Source organism: Anabrus simplex, chromosome 1 (assembly GCF_040414725.1).
Source record: "Anabrus simplex isolate iqAnaSimp1 chromosome 1, ASM4041472v1, whole genome shotgun sequence".
Taxonomy (NCBI): domain Eukaryota; kingdom Metazoa; phylum Arthropoda; class Insecta; order Orthoptera; family Tettigoniidae; genus Anabrus; species Anabrus simplex.
The window spans coordinates 408938104-408949216 of NC_090265.1; the positions used below are offsets into that span (position 1 = coordinate 408938104).

At 42.4% G+C, this 11113-nt stretch overlaps 1 non-coding gene across 1 annotated transcript; it reads left to right on the plus strand.

The window, feature by feature from the left end:
- The first annotated feature begins 342 nt into the window (after positions 1 to 342).
- On the plus strand, positions 343 to 449 carry LOC136859304 (U6 spliceosomal RNA). The gene has a single exon (XR_010858950.2). It is a non-coding gene; the product is annotated as a U6 spliceosomal RNA (small nuclear RNA).
- The last annotated feature ends 10664 nt before the right edge of the window (positions 450 to 11113 follow it).

Consider the following 11113-nt stretch of genomic DNA (forward strand, 5'->3'; position numbering starts at 1 on the left):
CTCGGTGCGAATGCACAAAATTCTCCTTCGTTTAGGGTACTCGCTTCCCAGACGCAACATGCAGTATTCAGCTTGTTCTGTGCAGAGTGGCTACTAAGTTTGCGGTATAAATTGATGAGAATGGCTCAGTTTTGGTACACCAGCAAGGACATGACTGACATGCACCTAGCCTTTGGCGCAGCATATGGCAACGGGAGAGAAGCCGCACTGATTTATGGACGTTCGGCACCCTAATCACCACGTACCTTATCATTCAAACTTCGTGTCCATTGGCAGGCAAATGCGTGAAGGGGAGCGGAAGAAAAACCTCTTGTGACAGTAGTGCGGACATTTCCGCATTTCGTACTCGCTTCGGCGGTACATATACTAAAATTGGAACAATACAGAGAAGATTAACATGGCCCCTGCGCAAGGATGACACGCAAAATCGTGAAGCGTTTCAAATTTTTTAGAGCGGCAGGCTCCCTGCCCACGACTGCAATGCTGCGAGCCTCTGCACACCCAGTGTTCATGCTCATATGCGGCGCTCAGTAATGTTGGTAACCGCTCGCCCTTACCCGAGCGTGATAATGTAGTGTCGTATAGGTTTATTGTAAATGTTTGGGCCAGCATTGTTGGTGACTATTTACTTGCTTGGGCCGTATGCCGTTCCTCCTCGCTTGAACGGTGAGGAATGCTACTTTTCTCGATAGAATCATTGCCTGGAATACTAAAAGATGTTCCCTGGGTATTTGGCAGCGAATGTCGTTGTGTCATGGTGGCGCTCCACCGCATTTCACTCACCGTATCACGCAGCACTTAAATGGCAATTTTCCAGGGAGATGGGTAGGCCATGGTGGGCCAATTAAATGACCTTCACGCTCGGTTTTTTCTTGTTACGTGAAGAGCGAATTAGGAGGAGGAATCTTGAAGATTTACTGTAATCAAACCATTGGCCGTATTGCTTCTTTCGTTCAGCGTTCCTGTACCGTACCCAGGGGTAAATACCCTCTAGGACGATGCCTCCATTCCTGTATGAACATCCGACTAACTAAGGGTTGGGCAGAGAGTGGGTTGGTCGTCATTTGGTCAGGCTAAACACGAAGTTCTACACTTAAATATAAGTAAATGACAGGAAAGTGGAGGTATAACTCGAATGAGAAACAATAATATGGGGTAGGATGAGTTTATTCATAAATATCCCCGAATCATACTACTCAAAAATCAAATACACTGACTGACAGAGCAAATGCAATACCAAGAAGGAGTGGTTCGAAAGGGATGAAAGTTGGGGAAAAACAGAGACGGCACGGACGAATAATTGATGTTTATTTCAAACCGATATGCAGGTTACACAATGCGCACGGCATCGACTCAGTAGGATGTAGGACCACCGCGAGCGGCGATGCACGCAGAAATACGTCGAGGTACAGAGTCAATAAGAGTGCGGATGGTGTCCTGAGGGATGGTTCTCCATTCTCTGTCAACCATTTGCCACAGTTGGTCGTCCGTACCGAGGCTGGGGCAGAATTTGCAAACGGCGTCCAATGAGATCCCACACGTGTTCGATTGGTGAGAGATCCGGAGAGTACGCTGGCCACGGAAGCATCTGTACACCTCGTAGAGCCTGTTGGGAGATGCGAGCAGTGTGTGGGCGGGCATTATCCTGCTGAAACAGAGCATTGGGCAGCCCCTGAAGGTACGGGAGTGCCACCGGCCGCAGCACATGCTGCATGTAGCGGTGGGCTCTTAACGTGCCTTGAATACGCACTAGAGGTGACGTGGAATCATACGCAATAGCGCCCCAAACCATGATGCCGCGTTGTCTAGCGGTAGGGCACTCCACAGTTACTGCCGGATTTGACCTTTCTCCACGCCGACGCCACACTCGTCTGCGGTGACTATCACTGACAGAACAGAAGCGTGACTCATCGGAGAACACGACGTTCCGCCATTCCCTCATCCAAGTCGCTCTAGCCCGGCACCATGCCAGGCGTGCACGTCTATGCTGTGGAGTCAATGGTAGTCTTCTGAGCGGACGCCGGAGGTGCAGGCCTCCTTCAACCAATCGACGGGAAATTGTTCTGGTCGATATTGGAACAGCCAGGGTGTCTTCCACATGCTGAAGAATGGCGGTTGACGTGGCGTGCGGGGCTGCCACCGCTTGGCGGCGGATGCGCCGATCCTCGCGTGCTGACGTCACTCGGGCTGCGCCTGGACCCCTCGCACGTGCCACATGTCCCTGCGCCAACCATCTTCGCCACAGGCGCTGCACCGTGGACACATCCCTATGGGTATCGGCTGCGATTTGACGAAGTGACCAACCTGCCCTTCTCAGCCCGATCACCATACCCCTCGTAAAGTCGTCTGTCTGCTGGAAATGCCTCCGTTGACGGCGGCCTGGCATTCTTAGCTATACACGTGTCCTGTGACACACGACAACACGTTCTACAATGACTGTCGGCTTAGAAATCACGGTACGAAGTGGGCCATTCGCCAACGCCGTGTCCCATTTATCGTTCGCTACGTGCGCAGCACAGCGGCGCATTTCACATCATGAGCATACCTCAGTGACGTCAGTCTACCCTGCAATTGGCATAAAGTTCTGACCACTCCTTCTTGGTGTTGCATTTGCTCTGTCAGTCAGTGTAAATCAAATGATAAAATTTCATTACAAAATCTCAAAATTAAAGAAATAACTGGACATTAACTACGTTAATTGTTCAGAGAAACAAAAGTGAAATGAAGTATCAAGCACAACATCGAATACTTGCATACTTTCAGAAATAATCTTCCTCTTATTGTCCATTGTTCATGTTCTATGGTAACATAAGTACGCATATACTGATACGCATTTATTTCAGATGGAGTGACACTTGAAAATAATCACATCGATACGGGTTTATAATTAAATTTAGAGTCGTCGCAAGATTAAACGTTAAAAGAAAAATTACAATATAAAAGAAAGTTACGATGAAAAGAAATATTAAGATAAAAAGAAAATTAAGACGCAATGGGACATGATATGAATTATGAAAAATACTAGTGGCATTCCCTACGCTATATTTACAATGAACAAAAAATGAGCAAAAATATCACATCTATTTACATCGGATAAAGAGAAAAGTCTTACATATTATACAGATTCTACGTGAATCGCGGTTCACCACAAATGATCTAGTGAGAACTAGATTGACCTTCAATAACTCAGCACTCGGGCTGCTCCCCATTAAACAACAAGACAGCGTATTCAAACAACATGACACATCATACAACACCTTGCTGTAAGAGAAAAACATATAATTATCCATCAATATCATGTAGAAAGCAATGGGCAACATTGCCTTCTTCTGCTGCATTTGCGCACTCAACAGCGCGATCATCCGTCATGTATTTCCTGGTGTGCTGTGAGCTGAAAGGAAATGTTGGAACTCAACACTGTACTAAGGCTTGGATTCTGTCCGCCAAGATTGTAACACGGAAATACCATCTCACTCACGCCGTCTAAGAAAACATGGCCAATATATCAGCTTGTAATACGATAACATCTTTCGTCGGTTACACGGAAACTCACGTATAATCATATTCCTTCCTAGCATGCTTTGACAATTTAACACACATCAGACTCATTGGTCTGGAATCAATTCCGTCAATTCTGATAATTAATATTCCCTCAGAAGACAATAGCAGGTACATATCCACTGCACATTATTCTTTCACTTATCAGGCATGCAATCGGCCTGCATAATCATTTTATAACTCCGCATGCATTATAACTTCTCATATCTCTTACAAATCACATCAGCCTTTTACATTATGAGACCCGGTTCGTTTCCTGTGCAAATCATTGGGAAAAAACAGATTCCAACTTAAATCCGAAGATCCTATTCTTTCAACGTTGTTATGCAGCTCCTTACGTGCAGCTTCTGAAATACCATGCGTCATGCAATTAACTGTTACTGTCTCTCTAAATGACCAAAATAAAGTGACGTAGCAAGTGTTTAACTTTGAAAATTGGATGAACTTGTCAATCTAATCCTCCTAGCACTAATATACAAGAAAAGGTCGGAATAAAGCTAAACTAAATTATCATGCATGAATGAACAACAAAATAATCCTAACAAATCCCTCATTATCCGAACTATCTAGTAATAAAATAAAAATAAAGAGAACATGCATTACTCTCTTATCCGTATATACAACAATATAAAAGTGAAACAAACACATGCCGTCAGACGTACTTCACGTTAAATAAATCCCTATTCTAAACTGCACTAGTATTTTAACATAACCCATGTAACATTCCATAATTAACACATGCGCCTTATCTTGGACGACTCTCTGGATACATGGCAGCAGCTCACATCTCTGCCTTGCTGGGAGTCTACTCCATGTTGATCACGACTTCAACACGTAGAAATACACTTCCTTGTTCCATAGGCGAAGCCATCTTCTTGATAAAAGTTATTGAACACTGCAACACAGAAGGCTTTGGGTGAATATCTCTTCACCGCTCAATTCTGCACGTGCCGAACAACCCTTTTGGTGGCTACAAACTCAGCCAACACACTGACACATAAATACACTGTACATTTTACAGTTGAGGGTTTATGTATACAGTTTTTGAGAACGGCGCGCGGTACGAATCGAGAGTTCCTCGCGAAACGCGACCGACACGAAAATATGAGACAATAGAACGTCTCTACTGCACTTTCTACACTGCTGCTAATTATCAACGTCTATACATTGGTAGTGAACTTTACGATAATATAATCTGCAATTAACTCTTCATCAGTTACTTTATTCCACTGCACGACTGAAACACTGTTTATTGGTCTTATTAACCATACTCTGTTAATGATATATTCACGTGGCAACTTTTAAGTACAATTCTCAGAGCACATCGAACAACGTCCACCTCACGTCAGTATCCACGATCAGAGTGACGCTCTCCAGAGCTTGAGGTGCTAAGGAAGCGTAGGTAACGCCGTTGCAACTATGTTTGTCTAGACAAACCACCAATCAGAATGCTTGCCATTTATGATGACACAATATCAATTATAACATATCAATAAAACACAGTTCAGATTATATCAAATCTCTTCCTATAATTTTTATACCGTATTCCTGATTATATTTCACTTCATTTCACCTGTGGAAATCCGCCAAATAACAGAATTTATCTCAAGCAACTGTACGCGTTGGTCAACCTGGGATTATGACTTCGCGCTATGTAAACTCCATGTTTGCCATATCCTCACGTTCTCATTGGCTGAATATTTCGCTTGGTCAGCATCTTGTACACGTGCCGAGCTGTGCCAACGCTTGGTGACGCTAAGCCATTCTCACGGTCCCGAGGAAGTATTGGGCAATATCCAGCGACTTGATGTCTCCATCGACTTCCGGTCTCAGCTATCTTGCGATTCTTTACTTTACCCTATATGACTGCAATTTAGATCAATAAACTTTATATATTATGTCAAATAATAATCCGAGTATCTCTTATGGGCCGGCAGGATACGGCTCATCCCTCTCCCACTCCAGGACAAAATGAATACAGAGTATTTTTTAAAAAATATATATCTTATTTGACTGTATACTATCTTCTGGATATGTAGAATCTCTTTCTTTTAGTGCTATTTCATTTCGCAAGTTTACATTTTCTTCCCATAATCGCTCATTGTCTTGGCGGATGTTGTAATATACATCTAATAGTGCGTGAAAACGTCGCTGTACGCTGCCACATTCTTCGCAATTTTCTTCTTCTGAATGAGTATCTCTTTCCATTTCGGTATTAACATTCTCAGTGTCTTCTTCGTTGTTGTCTCCTTCCACCATCACTGGACCGTCATTAGGGTCTTCCTCTTCTTCTCCATCCTCTTCACTTTCTTCCTCTGCTATCTCTCCTCCCTCCTCTTCCGGTATGTCGTCAATTCTGATTTGACCTCTGAGGTAGTAAGGCTTAAGTTTGGAAGCGTTGAAAACTTTCTCTACTGATCCATCCAAGCTTCGTACTTTGTAGGAATTGTTTCCATACACTTTAATAACTTTATATGGACCTATGTACAGTTCGGCAAACTTTTGACAGAAGCGTGCTGACACATCTGAGCTTTGGGGACGTTTTATCAATACAAGCTCATCGACCCGCAGCTGTCGATGGAAGCGCTTGTTCCGGCTTCTTCGTAGCCTCTTATCTGCCTGAGCCTTTAATCTCTCTGCAGTCTCACGTATGCATATTTCTGCAGACGGCCGTGGATCATGTGGACATTGAATTTTCTCGTGCCAGGGACGCTGTTGGTACTCGTTAAGGTGAATAATGCTGGGAATCTGTCCGGTACTTTCATGTTTTGTAGAGTTAATACTTTCCATGATAATCGGTACAACATCTGGCCATTTCCAATGTTCTCTTTGTATGAAGATTCGACAGAACTTCGCTACTATCAACGACCGTGGACAGTAACTGACTGTTGGAACGTAATGTGGTCTGGCGTATCACGTTTTTGCCATATTCCAGTGCACTGAAGGCCAAATGAAGCCGTTAATCTTGGATGTGTGCAAAGTCAGTTTCAAGCCGGCGGTGGGCCTGTGATGTTTTGGGGGTGTTTCTATTATCATGGATTGGGCCCACTCACTGAGGTAACCACTAAAATGAACCAGCATGTTTATTTATTTATTTATTTATTTATTTATTTATTTATTTATTTATTTATTTATTTATTTATTTATTTATTTATTTATTCTGGATGACCAGGTGTTGCCTTTCATTCAACATCTGCATGCTGAGTATGCTATAGATACCCCGATTTTTCAAGATGGCAACAGCAAAGTCCATGTGGCTGAACGCATATGTGAGTGGTTTTATGAACACTCTCCCACCCTATTACATCTCGATTGGCCTCCAAAATCACCTGACTTGAATCCCATAGAAAATGTGTGGGACATGTTGGAACAGCGGGTAAAACGCCAACATCAACATTCCTTCAGTTTGGTGAAATGCGCGATCAAATCCTCAGCGAGTGGCTTAACCTGGGTGCGACGTACCTGCACAACCTTGCGGACAGACTTCCTAACCGTATCCAGTCAATTATCAAGTACAGAGGCGGAGTAACACGGTATTAAATTATTCCTGTAAGGATTTATGGCGGAGTGACAAACTTTTGTCCGGTTAGCTTATACAAACTGTGGATATCGCCTTTAAGAGAAAAGGACAATTCCATGCGAGTCGAACAAAGAAACTTGTGCATTCGCGCGGAGCACTGTCTTTACCATACACCTGACTTTCCCTCCTATCCCTGTAGCATAGCGCTTTGCGCTCTATCACAGCAAATATGGCGAGTTCGTGAACTTGAATCACGCGCCCAGAAGTAACAAAGTAACGTCATTTTCTCGAAAACAGAAGCGTTATCCGCCAATCCGATTTCACCACTGTTCTTTATACAACACAAAGAATTCCCTGGATTTTTGTCGGTATAATTTAGATACACACTGTATTACTCACCCTAGTGAATAAATTACATCAGTTCGTTTGTAATATCTAAGTTATAACAGTTTAAGTACGAGAGCGCTGAACTAGAACTAACGACACCATCACCTATTCAAACAAACCACAGATAATGGTGTAAATTTAAAGCTTTTCATTGGGATGAAAATACTCATTATAACACATATAACACTATAACATACCCGTAAAAATACACACTATTAAAAAAGAATTACATGTTTCGTTCTACAACATCATCATCATCATCATCATCATCAGATTCTACCAAATCACTTTAAATCATGCGTATATACCCTGAGTGGCCAAAAGTCATGAGAAGACACTGAATGTGATGTTAGTAATGAGATGCTCCTCCACCAGATCTCAAAGCGACGGCAATACGGCGAGGCATTGATTCTACAAGGTGTTGGAATATTTCTGGAGGGATCTCGACCCACGCATCTTGCACTGCTATCCACAATTGGTCTTGTGTAGTTGGTGCAGGCTTCATGGAGCTTACACCAGTATCGACAGCATCGCATAAATGTTCGATTGGATTAAGATCGGGGGATCTGGGGGCCAATACATGTTCGTAACTTCACTGGCGTGCTCTTTCGACCACCTGGGTGCCACCACAGCGCGGTGACATGGCATCTCAATCAAGGTACTCCTGGACAGATGGTCGGAAAGAATATCCACATAACATGCACCTGTCAGCGCTCCCTTCAGCCGGGTAATGGGGCCTAATTGCGACCATGAGAACATCGCCCACACCAGAACTGAGCCACCTCCCGCCTGGACACAACCTTGTTGACACGCAGGGTCCATAGCTTCATGGGGCATACGCCGCATTCTTACGCGCCGATCAGCTCGATACAACTGGAACCGAGATTCATCGGACCGTAGCACACGCCGCCACTGTTCCATGGTCCATTGTCGATGTTCGTGGGCCCACGCACGTCGTTGAGCTCTGTGTCGAAGTGTCAGCAAAGGGACGTGAGTTGGTCGTCGGCTGGTGAAGACTATGCGGTGCAGTTGCCTCCTTACAGTCCTGGCAGAAGTGGGTTCCTGACTCCAACATTCAACTGGGCGGTGATCTGACTCACAGTAGCCCCTCGAGCGTCCAGTATGGTTCTGCGGAGACGACGTGGTGTCCGTTCGTTAAACACCTGTGGTCTTCCCATGCGGCGGTTTACGCATGTGGTAACATTCTGTCTGCGCTAATGAAGATCCACCTCGACACTGTTGACCTCGGAAGCCCGAATTCGCGTGTAATCTCCGCAGTGCTATGACCCATGCACCGTACGCCGATGATCATCCCATTTTCAAGGTCGGTTAAGTCGCGACGTGTTGCCATCTTCACGACACTAGTGTCTGTGACAAACTTCTCAGCTACGCCGGAGCCAGCTGCAACGCTCAGAGCTCATACACGGCACATTTTCTAATAGGACATCCCTTCTCGTGACTTTTTGGCCACTCTGTATATAAAACATGGTTTGCGTTGCGTAAACTTGTCGGTGATTGATAGTTGGTCGTATTATGAACAAGTAATAACGAATACATTAGTAGTTTTCAACTACCATATTATTAACTTATAAAAGTGTTTCTGTACTTATCTAAGCTGCTAATTAATCGTGCGTTACCTTCAGCAACTGCGTCCGAACTGCAGTCAGTGACCTTGTCCAGTTTTAGTAGCTAAGCAGGCGGGTGAGTGTAAAATACTGTGGACAATGTACGCTGTTCCTTGTACTGGGGGAGAGGAATGTTGCTTCATGATATAAAGTATTTTTGCGTATTAGGGAGTAAATGCAAGTTAATGATTTTGATGAAATAAAAGTATAGAATTGAGATAAAGAGTATCTTGTAAGACGTTATTTATCGTGATACATAATAAAAACCCTCTCGAGTGGCGAAAAACGCTGCGTAAATACAGAAAATTTACTACAGATAATAATATCCTAATCCACATTCCAGATATTTAAGTCAGAGTAGCCTGCTGTAGGGATTCATTATGCGCTACATCAAAAAGTGTAAAACGTTGTCCAGAAGTTTATTAAGTAGGGCGAAGAGGGGGGTAATTTTTAAAATCTGTATGATCATTCAGGTTGGTTTGCTTTTCTCTTCGATGCGTAAAATTTTTAGATCTATGTTGACGTCTGCGAAATGGTGTGAACTATCATATATGCGCTCTCCGAAGGCTGAATGTCGATTGTATCTGATCGCATTTATGAGTTCTTTGTACCTTGTGTGCAAATTACGTATTGTTTGGCCTGTATATGCGGGATTGGAGTTAGGTTCTTGACACTTGAGTTAATATACTCTTTACTTGGAAAAAGTGTCTGTTTTGTTTAGGTTGCATTTGTTGGTGTGACTTTGCAGAGTGTTGTTCGTTCTCAAGACTACTTTTATACCTTGTTTTTGGAAATATTGGCTATTTTGTATATGTTTTTCAAGTGTGTTTTTTGTTTTTCATTTGTTTCTTTAATAGTTTATCTACTGTGTCTGGAGGGTGGTTGTTTTCTTTCGCGATTTATTTTATTATTTGTATTTCTTCACTGAATTAATATTGTGCTCGTTGGTATGGAAACTGCTCTGTGTTTCATTGTATTCAGTCCTTCTTCTTTGTTTGTGTATAGGTGGTTCGATGCGTCGTCAATAGTGTATGATGTCTGAGTGGGTGTTTCTGTATATTTTGTACGAGAGATTATCATTATTCCTGCTGATTGTGAGGTGTATTAGTTTCTGTTCCATTGTTAATTTGATTGACTTGTGAAAAGAATTCTGTGTTCAATAACTCCTGTACGTTTGTGACGTCATTATCATAGAAGCATACTACGTCATCTACATATCTTCTCCAGTGAAAGATTCCTTTAGAATGTCGATTGGTTAAGGAATTGTTTTCGAAGTGATTTAGGAAAATGTTCGCTATTATGCCAGATAATGGCGAGCCCATGGTTAACCCTTCTCATAGACAAAAGATTTTGTCGTTGAATATAAAATTGTTATTCTAAGTAGGTCAGTTATTTCGTTTGTTTCTTGTAGTGAAATGTTACGTTTTCGATGGTTTTATATAGATTTACTCGACTCTTCTATTGGTACATTGGTGTGTATGTCGGTTATATCAGAGGATATCATTCTTGTGCTCTCTGTTATTTTTAATTTATTTAGTTGTTTGGTTTGTTCTAGATTATTTTTAATCAACCTGTCTTCTTTGAGAGTGTTTTTCTTTTACAATTTGGCTGAGTAGTTTGTTTACATTATAAATTGTCACATCTTCGAAATTTACTTTTGGTGTAATAGGACATTAGTTCTTGTGTATTTTGGGTAGGGCTCTTAGTGTGGGGAGTTGGGAATTCTTTACGATGTCTTTCTTTTTCTTGTTTTGAGAGATTAATATCTGTTTCTTTGTTAGCTTGTTTTATCTCGTTTTAAAAAGTATTTGTTGGGTCGCAGAATTCAAGAGTTACAAGGCGACCCAACAAATAATGGTATAACGGTTTTCCACAAATATTTGGCTTAAAATCTAACTTAATAAATTTTCTCCATAGTGAAGCGTTTTAAGAATAATGTACAAAACAATAAGAAGTAACACTGACTTGAATTTTGATTGGTAGAATCTGGAACTGATTAAGAAATCTAGCCGATCTTATGTTG